Source organism: Arachis hypogaea, chromosome 13, assembly GCF_003086295.3.
Source record: "Arachis hypogaea cultivar Tifrunner chromosome 13, arahy.Tifrunner.gnm2.J5K5, whole genome shotgun sequence".
NCBI lineage: Eukaryota > Viridiplantae > Streptophyta > Magnoliopsida > Fabales > Fabaceae > Arachis > Arachis hypogaea.
Genome location: NC_092048.1, coordinates 54,632,133 through 54,651,622, shown reverse-complemented (window position 1 = coordinate 54,651,622; position 19,490 = coordinate 54,632,133).

Sequence of the window (19,490 nt, the reverse complement as noted above, 5' to 3'; positions counted from 1 at the left end):
AATTTTTGAGTGGTTTAAGAGTAGATAAAATATGTTAAGAATCATAGTTTAAGTATCTCTCTAATATAGTTGTTAAAATATTTTAAAAGTATAAAGATTTTATAAAAAACATGTTTGGAATATTTTCATAAACAAAGGCTTTGAAAAACACTAGTCTCAATGCTTTTAAAACATAGAGCAAATAATAGACTCTAGGGTTTTCTAATAACAAGAAACTACCAAATTTTAAAAATTTTGACTAAGTCAACCTAAGAAATTCGAAAATGATGAGTAAATAAAGAAAAAGATATTTTTTTGAATTTAATGAGGAAAGAGAAAAATAATAAAATGACACCAAACTTAGAATTTTTAGATCAAAACAAAGAAAACAAACAAGAAAACTTTGAATGTCAAGATGAACACCAAGAACACTTTTGAAAATCTTTAAGAAAATAAAAATACAAAGGATACCAAACTTAAAAATTTTTATACTTTGGACACTAATAATTCGAAAATGCACAAGAAAAACAAGGAAAGACACAAAACAAGAAAAACTAAAGATCAAACAAAGAGAATAAACAAGAACAACTTGAAGATCAAGAAAGAACTAAGAACATGTAATTAAAACTATGAAGAAAAAAACATGCAATTCGAAAAATTGAAGGAAAATAAAAACATGCAATTGACACTAAACTTAAAACATGAAACTAAACTCAAACAGAAGACTCAATTATTAGTTTATTGGTTTTTATCTATTTATTAAAAATTTTCGAAAAAAATCTAGAAAAAGAAAACAAGAATTTTAAAATTTTTAACAAAAACAATAATAAAAGACTCAAAGAAAAATTAAAGATTAATAAAGAAAAATAAGTTTTTTGAAAAGAAAATAAAAGACTCAAATTTAGCGACTCTAAACCAAAAAGATAAATTTTTCCTAATCTAAGTAACAAGATGAACCGTCAGTTATTCAAACTCGAACAATTCCCAGCAACGGCGCCAAAAACTTGGTGCACGGAATTGTGATCACACTTTACACAACTCCGGTACAACTAACCAGCAAGTGCACTGGGTCGTCCAAGTAATACCTTATGTGAGTAAGGGTCGATCTCACAGAGATTGCCGGCTTGAAGCAAGCTATGGTTATCTTGTAAACCTTAGTCAGGAGATTCAAGTGATATAAATGATTTTGTTTATGAAAAGTAAATAACATGAAATGAATGATACTTGTGATTCAGTAACGAGGAACAGGTTGAGGTTCCGGAGATGCTCTGTCGTCTGAATCTCTGCTTTCCTATTGTCTTCTTCTCCAAACACGCATGGCTTCTTTCCATGGCAAGCTGTATGTTGGTGGATCACCGTTGTCAATGGCTACCATCCGTCCTCTCAGTGAAAATGGTCCAGGTACGGTTTTTGTACGGCTAATCAACTGTCGGATTTCTCGTCTCGGATAAAAAATACCAGGCACATCTACCGCACGGCTAATCATCTGTCGGTTCTCACTTGTGTCGGAATAAGATCTCTCTATCCTTTTGCACACTATTACTGTACCCAACATTTGTGAGTTTGAAGTTCGTCACAGTCATCCCATTCCAGATCCTACTCGGAATACCACAGACAAGGTTTAGACTTTCCGGATCTCAGGAATGCTGCCAATTGGTTCTAGCCTCTACCACGAAGGTTCTAATCTCACGGATTCGAATGCTCTGTTGTCAGAAGAGGCAAGTCAAATCCGTGGATCAGAGACCCAAGAGATACGCACTCAAGCTGTCGCCAATGACTACGTTGAGCTCAGATAGAACGGGAGTGGTTGTCAAGCACGCGTTCATAAAGTTGAGAATGATTATGAGTGTCACGGATCATCATATTCTTTATATTCAAGTACGAGTGAGTATTTTAGAATAGAATCAAGCGTGATCGAAAAGAAAACAATAGTAATTGCATTAATTCATTGAAACACAGCAGAGCTCCTCACCTCCACCTATGGAGTTTAGAGACTCATGCTGTAGAAGATACAATATGAGATGTAAAATGTCATAAGTTCCAAAATGAATCTCTAAAAGTAGTTTTTATACTAAACTAGTAACTTAGGTTTACAAAAAATGAGTAACTAAGTGCAGATAGTGCAGAAATCCACTTCTGGAGCCCACTTGATGAGTGTTTGGGCTGAGCTTTCAAGCTTCCACGCGCATGTGCCTCAAATTAGAGTTAAACGCCATCCTGGGTGCCAAAATGGGCGTTTCACGCCAAGAAGTGTGCCAGTTCTGGCGTTTTACGCCAGAAAAGGGTTTCTGGCTGACGTTTAAACGCCAGTTTGGGCCATCAAATCTCGGGAAAAGTATGGACTATTATACATTTATGGAAAGCCCAAGATGTCTACTTTCCAACTCAATTGAGATTATGCCAATTGGGCTTCTGTAGCTCCAGAAAATCCACTTCAAGTGTAGGAGGGTCAGAATCCAACAGCATTTGCAGTCCTTTCTCAGCCTCTGAATCAGACTTTTGCTCAGGTCCCTTAATTTCAGCCAGAAAATACCTGAAATTACAGAAAAATACACAAACTCATAGTAAAGTCCAGAAATGTAATTTTTGCATAAAAACTAATAAAAATATAATAAAAGTAACTAAAACATACTAAAAACTACGTAAAAACAATGCCAAAAAGCGTATAAATTATCCGCTCATCAAGCACCCACCGTCGGCGACCACAACAGCCACCGTCAATCCCTCTTCTCCTTCCCTTCTCCCATTTATTCTTCTTCTTGTTCTTTCTTTCTCTTTTCTTCCTTCCCTGTCCGCAACCCACTGCCACTTGCACCAGTTGCCGCTGGCGCATCTCCAGCAACCGTCTCTGATAGCGGCCACTGCTACCTAAAAATATCCTTCCCTCCCCCCTTTTCTCTATCTCTGCTACTACATTCCCAGGTTCTTTAGTGTGATTTCTTTAATTTTTTCTTCTGTTTAGTTTAGTTTTGGTAGTTAGTTTGATTTTGCTCAGTTAGATTAGTTAGAATGCATGTTTTAGTTGATTTCTAGGTTGTTAGGTAAGTTGGACTTAGTTTGTAATGGATTCTAGGTCTGAAAATTTATGCTAATTATGTTTGGATAAATCTGTGATTAATTGAATGATGATGGTTTTACCGTTTTCTTGATTGAATTGTGAATTTGCTGATTCACTCAATTGCATTTGTTTGTTTGATTCCGATGAATTGATAACTAATTTAATGTTGAGCTCATATGGGAATATTGTTTGATTGAGTGAAATGTTATATTCTTGTGTGATTGCTGTTGAATTTTTGTGCAACTGTTCAAACGGTGCTGAGCTTATTTAGATTTACTTTTTATTACTGGTTATTGAGATTGCCTGCTCTTTTGTTTCACTGAGTTGCATGTCCGTCAATTAGTAATGCAAGGCCTTATTGACGAATTTCTGTGTCAATAAGGCATGACATTCCAATTATTTTTAAGGAAACTTTGCCTCAATGGAGCTTTACTGCCAATTTTGGTCAATACCTTATAGTTCTTTGCTTGTTTTCATTTTGATTTATTCATATGCATTGAATGGATTGAATTGATTTTAAAATTGACCAAAACTTGGATGTTTTTCTTGATTGAAGTTTCTTCTGCCTATATTCACAAGGTTAAAGTATTTTAACGTATGTTACTAGTTTCATTCAGTTTCATCATGCTTAACTGACTTAAGATACATGGGGCATGAATTTTTCGTTTCTTACTTCAATCTTGCGAATTTAGTATTGGAAGGCATTTTGGTGTTTAAAGTGCTATACTTGCTTTGTTTAACATTATTCTTTATTATTTCATCACCACTTGATATTTTTATGCTTCAATGATGTGCTCAACCTTAATTGTTGAATATGTGTTCTACACATACCTTTGAATCACTAATTTTAGCATAATGCATATTGTGTGAAGTTGAATGTGTGCTTGCCTGTTTGACACTCTTTGAAATTTTTTTCTAAACTAAGGACCTTGCTTGCTATGTATATAACATTTAACTTTTGTTTTTCAACTAATACCTTTCTTTTTCAACTAACTCTCTTTTCTTTTTCTTTGTGCATAGCAACAATGTTTTCTTACTCTCTTTTTAATAAACAGGCAAGTTAACTAACTTGTCTTGACTTTGATTTATTGGAATGAAATCTCTGTTTACCCTTATTTTGAATTTCATATATAATTCCAATTAATTCTACTTTCTCCGTTCACTTTACCATTATGATGTTATTTCCCTCAGTTCCTTACTTTTTTCCTGCATGTTATATCATTTTGCTTCATGTTCCTTGAAAATACATTTCATATACCTATTTTCTTTGACCCTTTTTCAGGATGACTGAGAGGAAAGGAAAGGATAAAGCAAAGGCCACTAGCTCGAGTAAGAAAGGAACTTAACAGACCGCTGAAATAGCGAATGAGCCACTCTTAAAGAGACGGATTAGTGAAAGAGATCGAGTTAATTAGTGCACACCTCCCACTGATCCCTATAAGTTCACTAACCTTTACCTGGAGCTGAAGTTCCCAGATTTTTAGAGTAGGAATCTGCATGTTGAAAGGAAGCTCTAGATTTTCGCTCAGCTACAAAATTTTACTGTGGATCGGATTGTTCAGCAAGGTTGGGGGTTCCTAGATAAGGTTCTTGTGACTGTGAACGCATCATGGGTCCGGGAGTTTTATGCCAATTACTACACTGGGCCCTCGATGCAGTTTACCTACAAGGCAAGAAGGTCTCAGTTACTAAGGAGGTGATAGAACGTACCCTCCACTTTCTACCTAGGCCCAGTGGGAAAGATGCTTTTGAAGAGGCAGAGGGTGAAACGAGATGATGACGTCTGACTTGGATAAGGTGATGGCAATAATTGTCAGGCCTAGGAGTTCATGGATCTATGGAGAAGACAAGACAGTACCCAAGGCTATCTCAGTCCACGCTCTGACCATTGAGGCTCGGATTTGGTAGTAGATCTTAGCCAATTACATGATACCAAGCACCCACGAGACCAACATTATTGCTGACATGGCGATCTTGATCTGGTGTGTTTCAGAAGGTAAGCAGCTATACTTTCCAAGGCTCATCAGAAAGCACATGGGGCGGGCTCACTACATTGGCAACCTGGTCTTTTCGTGTTTGATTACTGAGCTAGCTACAGAGGCCAGGGTTGTCTGGCTGACCACTGATGAGAGACCAACCATCGCAGAAAGCAAGAAGGTGATACCACATGACGACTGGTATGGGTTTCAGCCGACCTCCAGACGCAAAGGCAGATGTCAGGTAGCATCCGCTTCGAAGGCATGACCCTTAGCACCAGCAGAGCAGCCATCAACATCAGTAACACCATCATCATCATCATCAGAGCCGATTTATCATCTGGTCCACTAGTTCATTGAAGACATAGCTCGTTTGGAGCGCCACTTCAAGCGATGCTATGAGAACATCAAGCGCCAACACTGGGATTGGGACGAGACGATTGAGGAGCCTGACACCCCCTCACAGCACAGCAAAGAGAAGGATCAGGTTCCACCAGCTGAAGATGGAGATGATGATGACTCCTTTCACTCCGCATCATTTTATGAGCACCAAGAACGGTGCTAGATTTTAAGTTTGGGGAGGTCGTTTGACCAAATCAGCATTTTGGGTGATAAATTTTTCATTCCGAACACTTTTATTTTAAAGTTTTAGTATGCTTTTTAGACATTTGTATATATAGTTTGTTATATTTTGAATACCTTTTTAGTTTATTGCACTTTTCTATTTTTGTTTGTACATAATCTAGATTTCTATTTTAGTTTTACATACATTTTTCCTTTCTTTTATGCCGGCTTGTATATATGCTTTTAGTCTTTTGTTGTTGATTGTGATTGGATAATGTAATAATTACACCTAGTTTAATTTTCTATATACATGATGATTTGGTTTGATTGAAATTAGAAAATAAACTTAGGAGTTTTGATTTTTCATCCAATCACATTATATGTATATATATAGAATAAGCTTAGTCAAATAATAAAATTTCAAAGAAAAATTCTTCATAGGGCATTTCCATTGATTTGAGTTGAAAATTTTTTTATTGAACTTGCAAGAAAACCATTATGGAACATAGTTAGAGCTAAGATCACACTACCATGTGAGTTTTGAGCCTTAATGTGTGACTGCATTATATAAACCACTATTTTTATTTTTGTGTGTTATTCTATTTCTATGATTGTAATATTTGCCTTGTTTGATTCTTTATGTCCATTATTCTGTGTATATATGCATTTATATGATTGAGGTTGTTGTTTCATTTAGCTCACTTACCCATATAGATCTTACCCTTTCATCTACATTTATTAGCCAACTTTGAGCCTTATTAATTCTCCTTTTGTTTTTAATTTCAGCACATTACTAGCCTTAAGTGAAAATAATAAATATCCTTAATTTGGATATTTGATTAGTTTAGGCTAGTGAGAGTGTGTAATATCTAAGTGTGGAAAAATTTGGGAACATTGATTGATAAAAGTGTGTTTTGTATTTTCATTGAAAATCTTGAAAAGTGGGTACATACTCATGTATTAATTGTGTAAACCATACGCATTGACACTTGTATATATATTTCACTTTGGAAAAATTTATATAAGAAAAAAGAAAAAAGAAAAGAAAGAAAAAGAATAAAAGGGGACAAAAATGTCTCAAAGGAAGGTAATAATAATAATACATATGTGTTGTAATTGAAAAGAATGCATGAGTGTGTAGAAGAAAAAAGTGAATAATGAGTAGCTAGATTTTGCATTAGAGTTGAGTAGGTTGTTATATGTTAGATGGGAGTTCAAGTTAATCAAATATTCCCATTTTTCAGAGTATATTAGTCCTTGAAAGTTGAAATATATAATATACTAGTTTATACTATACTGCTACTCTTTGATTTCAGTTTTTAATATGTTAATTTCTATTTTTTTCATTTACAATATATAATATATAGAAGAGTACTTGTATAACCTGAGCATACTCTTCTTATATATGGTCCTTGTACAAAGAAAAAACTAAGGTACAGAGAGCTTGAGATAGATCCAGCAGTCTGGAATTGAGAATTTGATTGGCTTGTTGATCAAACCACATTAGCTTCCATCAGGTTCTTCATTATTTTCTTTATTATCTCTAGTGTTTTTGAAATACTCTGTATATAGTTTATTCTTCATTATCTCTAGTGTTTTTGGATCTCATTTGTTGTTTTTCTTTTTGTAGCCTTTGCTTGTGTATGTTTGTTTTTCTCATTTTCTCTTTTTTTTGTGACTATTGCATTACTCATTGCCCATATGATTGCTTTGTTTACTAGTTGTAAGATATAAGGACACAGTGTCTCAAGCATTGTGAATAATTGTTCAATTTCAGTTGATGTCAACAATTTCAAACATTATGTCCATAATAATACAAGTTGAAAGTCCCAAACTTTTAATCAAGTTTTGATCTTTGATGTAATCATAGCAGTAATCAAATCTTCATTTCCTAGGTTTTGAGTTGTATAAAAAGGTGCAATTTTTCAATACAAATGTATAAAATATGTAATTTAAACATGAATTCTTTGTTATTCTCGATGGAGTGATGGTTATGTTTTCAGGCTGGCAATATCAGCAATCTCCTCCAAATGTGCAATGCACTGTGGAAAAAGCTTTGGTTAAAGCAACAAAACTTGAAAGAAAAGATCTACTGTTGGTTGGTGCAAGCAGGACCGATACAGAAGTCCACGCCTGGGGTCAGTCCGACTTTGTTCATTTCGTGTAGTTTCTAGTGGAAACCATTGAAAATTTTATAACTTACCTTATTGCAGAAAATGTGAATTTTACAAATAACTAGTGGTTGATGTATATAATTGTTAGAATCCTTTTCTTTAATTGATAAGAATGACAAGTTGAAGGTAGAAAATAGTTAACAAATAATCACATGTAACAAGTTGAATCTTCACTTTAACTATTGTGATGTGTCATTTGGCACTTGTTAGTGCAAGAGCAAGAGGCTAATTGGTGGTGTTAGGTGTGTGCCCTTAGATTTCCATTGACACACACCAAATTAAGGTCGTTGAAGTTAATCTTCTATAATCTCTATTTCCTACATACAATACCCATAAAGTAATAAAAGGCTTTTCTCTTCCCACACACTTAACAAAGAAGTAGTAAGAAGCTATTAATAAGTGGTATCTGTAATGGGATCAGAGTCTCTTTCACTCAACACTCATCCACTTCTATTTCCAAATCCATTGCTAATAAGTGGTCTCTTTCACTCAATACTCATCCACTTCTATTTTCAAATCCATTGCTAATAAGTGGTATCTGCTAATAATTGTTGATTTTATATCATTCACTTCTAATGCACTCAAAAGCTTTTTCATTTCGATTAGATTTATATTTTATTGGATATTGATAACGGTAAATTGGTCATTATAGGATTTTGATTTGGCTGAAATAATTAGTTATCTTGTTTTTGTGTTTGTGGATTGTTAATTTGAATGTCAACTTTGTCTATAAATTTGATTCAAATATGGTGCTAATGTCTAAGGAGGTATAGATATTATAATATGGAGTACCAATTCTTGATATTTTATCCATCTTTGGAGAATCAATGAGCATTAACTTGTTATCTTATTGTTGATCTAATTCATGGTTTGTTGTTGTTAATCAGTTTGATAGAGTAGCTCGATTGGATACCTGTTTGAGTATGATGTGCATGTATGTACAGCTCCAGATATTTTTTAGTTTTACTATCTTTTAGTTCTATACTAAGACTGTGTACAATGGTGTTATTTGATCTATGTAGCCGACTCCCATCTAGTGGGATAAGGCTTATTGTTATTTGTTGTATCATTGCTATCTGTTGGTGTTATCGAATATCAATAATATAATAAATACTTTTGTTTCTTTGTTCAGTTTTCTTTCTAGCCTAAGAATTCTAAATTACTCACTTTGCATTGCAGCAAGACACTGACTTAGCGGCTCGATTCTGCAAAGATGTCGAAAGTAGATCACAAACGCTAGTCTCTATATTTATATGCTTTCAGTTTGAAGTATTTATCTCATTGTGTTCTCAAAGTTTTTTATGTTATCTAATGAACTTTTTTCTATTTGCTCTGTTCCTTATAACTAATTAACACACCAACTTAATAAGATGCTAAAAAAATTAAAATGGCCTATTAATATGTATATAATAGAACACTATGCCATTATTTAACACATGTAGCTATTGTCTGATTCAAGTAGCCATCCCCCTAGTGGAATTGTCTTAGATGTTCTATTCAATTTAAAAAGAAAAACATTAGTAGAAAAAAAGAAAAAAATATTAAAGATCCATCTCTTTAATTTTTTTTAATAATAGGTTCAGGCATGCAAATTATTGTTACCTTGATATGTTTCTCATAAAAGTTAATATATGTAAGACTCTTCAATTCTCATACACTTATTTAGTAAAGCCTTCAATAGTCATAGATCTTTGCTTAATTTTAAATTCCAATTTGGTTATAAACTGATATAATTATATATAACTGTGGTAAATAATCCTTGTTTAGTACTTGGAATTCTTGCTTTATAATTCTTGTTAGCTGACGCCCAAGGCTATTCAGGTATATGTTAATTTTAGTCAATTTGACAACTACTTTATTGCTGGTACAGGCCAATTTGACTTTGTTCAAGTAAGTTGTTACTACTTATTTTTTTTTTCGGGAAGAATAGGCATACTCCTTAGATTTCTAGTTATTTATAGAAGGAAATTATTGAATTTTTACTCCCTACTTTGTAGCTGCTTGCTTGTTAGTATAAATGGTTATTATTAATCCACTCATCTTTTTTTGTCGCATAAACAATGTTGTAAATTTAAGAATCATATATGATTACACTGGTTAGATCCACTTAAACTAAATAATACAGTAAACTTTTGCTATTTGTTCTCCTCTTTTCTTGTTCTAAATACTTTCTTTCTGCTTTCTTGAATCACTTTATTAACGTGTAGGGGTTCTATAACAGTGACTTGATGGGTTGTGAGCAAAGTTATGATAAATTAAATTGATCATTTTGTATAATTGTGAGCAAAGTTAGGGTTGCAAACATTGAAAATGCTTGCATAATTGTGCAGGTATGAGTTTCAAGGTTCACTGGATGCATTCTCTCCTTCAGTTCCAAGGTCCTTTGGGATTGCATTCATATTTTTATTTTGAGATTTTTATGTAATTAAAATTTAGATGATATTGAAATATTGAAGTTGTTGTTTTATTTTACTTTTTAAAGAAAAACAGTAATAGTTATGTAAAATAATACCATATGCAACTATCTTTGGAACTATTGACATTGAAAATTTTTTATATTTAGAATTATGTCTTATATTGAGGAATTGTGTTATAAAAGATTTAGTTTTTTAAATTTTGATATTAAAAAATAAATTTTTAATTTGAGAATATGTAAATGAGATGAGATAAATGAATGATTTGAAATAAAAAATAAATAATTACAAGATTTGTGGAGGTTTGAAAATCTCACAAAATAGTTAATTTATGTTAAATTAAATAATCAATTTGTGGGGATTTTAAACTACCATAAAAGTTCAATATAAAACCCCACTAAACACACATAAAACCCCACTGAATAGATTGTGGAGGTTTTTAAAAATCCCCACAAAAGACCTCGTGGCACCTCAAATTTTGGGGACTTTAGAAACCCCCACAAATCATTTGGTGGGAGTTATAAACCTCCACAAATAAGAAAAAAAAAACTGCAACAAATAAACAATAATCTTTTAGTGGCATTTCGCCCAACTTGCGCTTACACTTGGCAAATATGTACGCATGACTGACGGCACGTGGTTCACTTAAGAAAACACATGGCTGGCGATTTCAGGGCCTTTTCAAGCCCAATTCTAACTCATTTCTGAAGTATTTCAAGAAAACTCAAGAAGGATCAAGGGAAGAGCATTAGGATAGTTTTAGTGCCATGTTTTAAGTTAATTCCTTGAGCAAGCTCTCTCTTCTCTCTAGGATTTTAGGATTTTTAGTTTAGTTTCTCCCTAAATTTATGTTTTGATCTTATTTTGATTTAGTTTTTCTTACTTTTTACTCTTAGTTTTACTTGTTAATTTCTTTATTTTGTTGCTTTTAGTTTCATAAACCCTTGTAATTTTGCTTTTCTTAATGTAATTTGATATTTTATGCTTTCTTGATACTTGTTTGAGTTATTGTTATTGTTATCTTGCATTTGGTAGTTTTAAATTTTATTATTCTTGTAATTTTACCATATTTTACTTTTATACCTTCCAAGTGTTTGTGGTGCTTCTCTTAGTTTTAGGGTAGATTTTTGCACTCTTACTTGGAATTGAGTAATTGAGGTGACCTTGAGTCACTAATGTCCGAACTGATTGATAATTTAGAGATTTTTAATTAATCTCGTTTCCATTAACGAGTAAGACCTATGATTGAGATTGATTAACTCCGGTTGACTTATCTCACTATTAGAGGTTGACTAATTGGGTTCGCTCTTGTAATTATCATGTCGTGATTAGTGACACGAGAGTCGTTGATGTCCAACATTGATTGGTGATTTAGGGTTGTTAGTTGTTCTTATTTCCATTGACGAGTAAGACCTATGAATTAAGACTGAATATGCCTATTTGACTTTCTCCCATTGTTGGAGGTGACGGAATAGGATTAACTCTAGGTAATCACCATGTTTGTGGTCAATGACTTGGATAGGAAGCCTTGATTCTTAATCCTTGCCAGGAGTATCTTTTAGCATTTACATTTCCTTTAGTCGTTATCTTTACTTTTTTACAAATTAATTTCTTGCCTTTTTGTCTTCAAAACCCCTGTTTTCTCATAACCGATAATACGCGCACCTCACTGCAATTTCTTTGAGAGACGACCCGAGATCTAATACTCTCGATTTTTATTGCTTTGCATTTGTGTGAAACAAAATTAAACTTTAATTCGAATTATTTGTTAGTTTAGAACTATACTATTGACGAAGCAATTCTTTTTGAGAAACTTTGAACCGATGTTTGGCCCGTGTCACATTCCCTATCCTTGATTACTTCTCTAAAATCTCTAAGCCTTCTCTCGTTCTCTCAATTCTGTTCTCCACTGTTCTTACTTCTAATTCACGATCCACAATCTTCTTGCCAAAGTTTGATTGATCTAATTAGAGATTCAATTAAACGTTGCTTGCTTCAATTCGTTAATCTTCGTGGGAACGATATTCACTCACCGTAGTATTACTTAATAGAATTTGGTGCACTTATCAATAATACGAGCATATCAATTTTGGTTCATTAGCAACTAATTCAATATGTTTCGGTTCTCCCTTGCTACATTCAAGTCCAAAGTGCTTTTTCACATATCTCCATATATATATATTTGATATAATTTGACAAATAGAAATAATTTTTTTGTACCAAGATGTCATCTTTTTTCTTTTGTGATACATTTTATCAAAAACTAAATCTTTTCGGATGACAAAATAATAGTTCACTCCAAAAGAAAATTGTTAGTTTATTGTTAAAAGCCCCTCAGAAGCCCTAAACCCCACGTTCCACTTTGGAAACGCCTTTATACCAAATTAAATACATTTTAACTTTACGACTTGGAAAGTTCCCCAAGTGGGGGGTTTAATTTGTCTTTAGAAGCCATTCCGGGAACAAAGTGAAAGTAGTCGTCCTTCTTTCATATCTTTTTTTATATTCTTAATAATTTATCTCTTTTATCCGTCATTAATTAGAGAACTAACCCGTAGGTTTATATTTGTAAAGGACAACAAAAACCTTTTACTTTTTATTAAACTCCTTATTTTTATCTGACTTTCATTCCATTTTGGTTGACAAATTTTTTACTATTTTTAATCTTTGTTGAATAATGGAGGTTCGGTAGCCAGCCACACTATGAGACCGCTAACCAAGGTGAACATACACCAAAAATTTACTTTAATTAAAATAGATTTTATTCCACAAACTTGTAATAATTAAGTAATAGTAGCTTAGATGAATATTTTTTTATTTGCAGGGATAACTTTGAATGGACACGATTTTATTTTAGGTACGTACAAAGACTAAATTCTAAACTAATCTTCGAGATAAACTCGTTTTTCACACTATAAAAAACTGTTGAATATCATTAAATTTATCGATAGAATAACAAAAATAATTTATTAAAAAAAATAAACAAAAGTACATTTGAATTTTTACACGTTGGACAGATGTACTTTTCAATTTTTTAATAAATCATTTATACACATGAATATAAAATTCCGTTGTCAATTTTATCCTTCCGTGACCTGAGTAATTTTTTCGGCAGTGATGGAAGCCAGATGGCACGGTATTGTGTGATGTAGCCAATTTGAAGTGACACATTGGAAATTAAAATATTACATTATGAAATTTGTTGAAATAAATATAAGAAAAGGGAATAATAAAACCATTGTTCATCCTCTTCCTTCTCTAATTCCTTTGAACCATAAGAACCCTAACACAGGGTGGAAAAAAAATTCTTTCTTCACTCTCTTCATTTTTCTCTGTACATCTTCGTTCTGTCTGTCGTAATAGGGGGTTTGTAAACTTTAATGTATGAAAATGTCACACTCTCAACGAAGGAAGAATATACCTCATAGTTGTGCCATTGGTTACGGTGGCTCGTCTTTTGTGCCAAAAAAATAGGAAAAAGAAGAAGTTCAACTTGACGCAGTGGTGCTTGAGTCTGCTACGGAGTGGAACCCTGGAAGATTGTTTTTCCGTTGTCTATTATGGGAGGTATGTGAATTCTGATTTTCTTTATGATGACAAATGCTGTGAATTTTCTGTGAAATGGTTAAAATTATTGTTGAATTCATGCTGCAGAAGGTTGAATTGAGGTGTGACTATTTCATTTGGGCTAATGAAGTTGTTGATGCTGGAAGAGATTGTGGGATTCAGAAGCAGAGTGAAGAAAGCAAATGGAGGTCTGCAGAAGAAAGCAACTAGAAGGTAGAAGAAGAAATGAAGAAGATGTTGCAGACAATTCATGAGATTAATCAAGAGTTGAAGAGCATTAGAAAATGGATGCAGTATGTATGCTTAGGGATAAGTATATGTATTCTGTGTTTGTTTATTAACACATTTCATCAGTAGTTGTAACTCTCTCTAAGTAGATGGCTGTGTTGTCACTTTCATTTCCATCAGTATTTGAATACAAATGGTTGTTTCAAGGTTATTAATACAAATGGTTGGTTTAATTTTATTTCTAGTACAATTCCTGTGCAACAAAATAAATTGAAGATCTAATTCATTATGAACAATAAGTAAGCATAACTATGATAATCTGTCATTAACAACAAACTGAAACACAAGTCATGAAACCAGAGGCTTAAACAACAAACTACAATTCCAACTTGCAAAATAGTAAACATGTCTATGCCTATATGCATCAAAACAGAGGTTTACATCAAAATATTAATTGGCTAAATCCAAACCACAGAAGTACATGTCAAAATTACAATACCATAAATATATCCCTAAATGATAACAACAATTTTCTAAACTCCAATAAGAAATCTGCAGGTCCAAATGAGAACACCAAAGCCAAAAAACTCCTTTGACTAAAGCAACTATTTTTGAGTTGCAGCCATTGTTTTAGTTCCACTTGCTGATTTTCTTCCACCTATTGGTTGTGTACTGGTCACACCCTTTGCACCTGAGCCACCTTTACCACTTTTGCACTTGGAATATTTTTTTGTTTAGGGTCATTTTTTGGCTTAGGATCACTTTTTGGCTTAGGACCACTTTTAGCAGCTGGTGGACCACCTTTTTTGGGCCACTCATACTAGGGGCTAATGGTGAGGGTCTTGGGCCACTCATGGGTTGTCGGGTCAGGCCTGGTGTGGGCATAAATTGCTGGAACCTTTCTCTCAAAGAAGGACTTGCAGCATTCATTGTCTCAGGCATTGGAGTGGTATCCAAGTGCACTGTTGAGCCTGGATTTGACAGTAGTATTTGGTTAAGATAGTCCCTCAACTTAGCATATTGTTCTCTCTCTGATCCTTTTATATTTTCCCTTGCTTTTTTAATGGCTCTCTGGATCTTCTTATAATTAATTTGCTACATTAAACTCATTCTTAAACCAAGTTTCAGCCTCTGCACAAGTGATTTTTCTTTGATCTCTAATCTTTTCTTCTAGCATCTCAGTAACCCAAACCCTATCCGTAGACTTGTTATTATGTCTTCTAGCATAGACGTGCTGATCCACAAACGTCTTCACCTGATAACTCCTCAGCTCGTTTGACATAGAGCAGTAAATGTTCCAAAATTCTCATCCCAACAAATCACCTTGCATTTGGTGGGCTTAATCCTGCTGCACTTGATGCTTCTTCCTGTTTGAATATTGTACTTCCTCACAGATCTTTTAAACTTATCCATGGTAGCAAACTCCATCCTAAGTTCCAGATGAACTTGGCCAAATGGTGCTGTTGGATTTCCTTGAGGCCACACACCCTGTTCACTATCATAATCATCCTCACAATCAAATGACATTGGACTGTGTAAATCTTCATATTCGTACTGATAGTAGTGAGGGTCGGAGTCACTATCATCATCTGAATCAGAAGAATCAGGCTCCACATGAGGAACAAAGATCTTTGGTGCCTCATTCCTTCCTTCTTGAACAAACCTTTGACCAGTTGGTGCTGGCCTCTTATATGATGCACTTCTGTTCTTCTGATTGTTCTTAGATTACTGAGTGGGCACTTCATTCTGACCTTCTTACTGTGAACCATTAGAAGGTGGGACTTCTGCTTCACTTTGTTGCTGGGTCGTGTTTCGATTGACGTTTGGGATTTCGGATTGTGACATTGGTTGGGTTGTAGGAGAAGGATTGGGAGATGCTGGGTTCTGAGTTTCATTGCAACTTTGGTTGGTTTTGTTTTCCTTATTGGCCTTCTTAACATACAACTTCTTTTTTGGGGTAGGTTTTTTGTGGATTGCCATCTTACTTCTTCTTCTTGGGGTTTCTTGTGGTGTAGGTTGTTCAATGGTATTTGGAGTTGGGCATGGCTCATCATCTACAACGTCTACCACTTCAACTTCCTCAGGTAAATCAACAATATGATCCCAATAAACATGACATATTCTTCGATTTTCAATACCAAATTCATACATTCGGACTACATCACTGTCAAGCCTAATTAAATGCAAACCATTCGATACCTCATTCTCAGCCCAGTAAAAATCTTTGAACGAGACATACCCCAAATTCTTAAATAACTCCATCATAAAAAATGTATTCAGGGTTTCCACATTCACTCTAGGAATCACAGCAACCTCCCCTCCAACATATTTCAGAACCCCATTCATGTTTCTCTCAAATCTTTCCTTGTGATGATACACAAAGAAGATATGATTTGCCATCTGTTTATTGAAAAACCCTCTATCAAACTATAGAATAACCAAATTGATGCATTTTCATATCATAACACAGATATATCTGAAGGAAGGAAGCATTACCTTTTGATTGCGTCTAATTCTAAACCCTCCTCCTTCGTACAAGCCTGCATGTGGACTTCCACGCTACTTGCCCTACCACTTTTGCCTTCAGTATGTAACGCAAACGATGAACTGCAACAAACGTAACTGCGAAGTGCTCAGAAATTCACTATACTTACTCTCTGCTAGGGCATGTTTTCATTCAACCTTGAAATATGAAAACGAAGATAATGAAGAGACTTGTAAAACTTTTTCTCTTTTTTTAAAAAAAATTAAACAAATTTTATAATGTAATATTTCTATTTTTCACTGTGTCATCTCAAATTGGCCACATCACACAATACCGTGCTACCTGGCCTCCACCATCGCTGGAAAATTTACTCAGGCCACGGAAGGGTAGAATTGACAACGGAGTTTTATATTCGTGTGTGCAAATGACTCATTAAAAAATTGAGGAGTACATCTGTCCACCGTGTGAAAATTCAGGTGTACTTTTGTCTATTTTTCCATTCATTAATAAATATATTATCGTCAAATTTACGATAAAAAATAATTCGACGGTATAATCCTCGCCCAGTAATGGACCCAAAAAATTGTAAGAATGGGGTTGGGACAAAAATATATATATACAAAAATAAATTTTGGTGAAATATTATTAATTATACTAAAAATATTATAGAAATATAAAAATTAGAGAAAATGACAAATAGGTCCTTGATCTTTTGCCCCGCGGACATTTTCGTTCTTGACCATTGAAAAATACTTTTAAGTCTCTGACCTTCACAAAACTTGGACGGATCAATCCCTAACTGAGGCATTTGGATAGATCAGTCCCTGACGGAGGCATTTGGACGGAGGGACTGATCTGTCCAAGTTTTGTGAAGGTCAGGGACTTAAAAATATTTTTCAATAGTCAAAGACAAAAATGTTCGCAGGACAAAAGGTCAGGGACCTATTTGTCCTTTTCTCTAAAAATTAAAAAGAGTTAATGAACATTTTTATTCTTAAAATACTATTCATTATATATAATTTATAAAAAATAATTTTTATTTCTAAAACTTGAACTTCAAATATTTTGGTTAAATTATAGATAATTTGTTATCCTAGTTAATTTTTTTATTTATTTTTATATATATTTAATAATAAAAGACTAAATTAATTGGCATATTAGTGCCTAATGACATTAGACTATAGTATTTATAATTTGAAACTAGAATTATATTATAAATAATAAAAAATTAAACCTGTAGATGAAAATTATGTTTATATAAAATAATAAAAATTTAATTTATAATTTTTTTAAATAATTAAATTTGTTATATATTTTTTAATTTAATTTTAATATAATCTCAGATGAAAGAATTTATGCATATGTTTAATTATGAATTCTAATTAAAATATTTTTTATTATTATTTTTAAAATAAAAAATATATTCTAAATTAATAAATTGATCAATTCACTTTAAAAATTTATATGCAATATAAGTACATAATAATAGAACACAAGATAAAAAATATAATAAGAATGAATAAATTGAGAATAAAATAAAATATATAAAGTCATAAAGAGAATAAAAATTAAATTAATATATAAACTATAATTGTTTGAATTAAAATTTACAATTGTAAATATTAAAAAGAGAAACAATAAAATTGAAAAATACATAGAGTCATAAAGAGCTATATAAAAAAAATTTAAAATTTATCTTTTGATGAAGAGAAGATGACCACTAAACAAGGAATAGAAAAAAAAAAGATTGAAAATATGAAACTAAGAAAAAGGTTTAAGAGAATAAAGGAGTGATGACACAAAAACTAAATGTAATTAGGTTAACTAATAGTCAAAAGGGGTAAATATTGTTTCAATTTTTAACGTTTAAGGTCAGAATCAAAATCGTTCCTCACGTAATTTTTTATTTAAAATAATCCCAAACGTTTTATTTAAAATCGTCTCTTTGAAGATAATAATAGCTTTTAGTTATACGAAGCTAAATTATACAAGTTGAATAATGAAAGTTAGAAAATAGAAATAGGATTATATACAAAATAAGAATAATATTTTTTTAAAAAAATATTACACGAAAAATCACTTATTATATAAAAAAAATTTGGTTGAATATTCATTGTGGTTTCTTATAATTTTTTCGAAAGATCTCAAGGTCTTCAATAAAAAAAAAATATCGATTTCAATCCTTAGTTTTAATAATGTGAGACTAATTAATCCCCATGTTAATAATAATCTCTCTTTAAAATATATTTATATGACATATTAATTACTAATATATCTTCTGTTTAATTTTTATAAATAAAAATAATTTAAAATTATTAATATTTTTTAATTTTACATAATAAATTTAGCTAATATATTTAAAAAAGAAAACAAAAAAATAAAAAATTAAACGATTCTACCAATTATTCAAAACACAATGAGACTTTCAATAACAAAATTTATTAATCTTACTTAGCTTTTAATAGATAAATAAATAGTTTAATATATCATATAAGTTTATTCTATTAATAAAAAAATATTGATAAAAAGATTAATTAATCTCAAAAAATAAAGATAAAAAATCGAAAAAAGTAATATGTTTCATTCTATGCGACATAGAATCGCGCGCACAGAATTGGAGAATAATATTAAGTTCATCGTGCTACATAAAAGGAAGCACACTGAATCATTTTGTAGGTTATCATATTATATCCATAGAAATAAACTAATGAAATGCATTGACTAATCAAAACAATTATAGAACTTATTAGAGCTCCTTTTCCTTTCCCCAATTATACTTTCTCATTTGTCTTTTATGTCAGATTTTCCAATTCCTATCAAGTTGATTATATGACTCAAAAAATAATACACAAGTTCAAAGCAAGACCTACTGCGACGACCTAGCAATAGATGGACTCGAAGTACTCCATTGTTTTTTTTTTTTTATTGTGTCCAGACAGATTAAATATTAATATTATTCGAATTATTTCATTTAAGATTTGTTATATAAACTTTATTATTATTATTATTATTAATAAACACGCTGAAACGATTTTTGACAAAAAA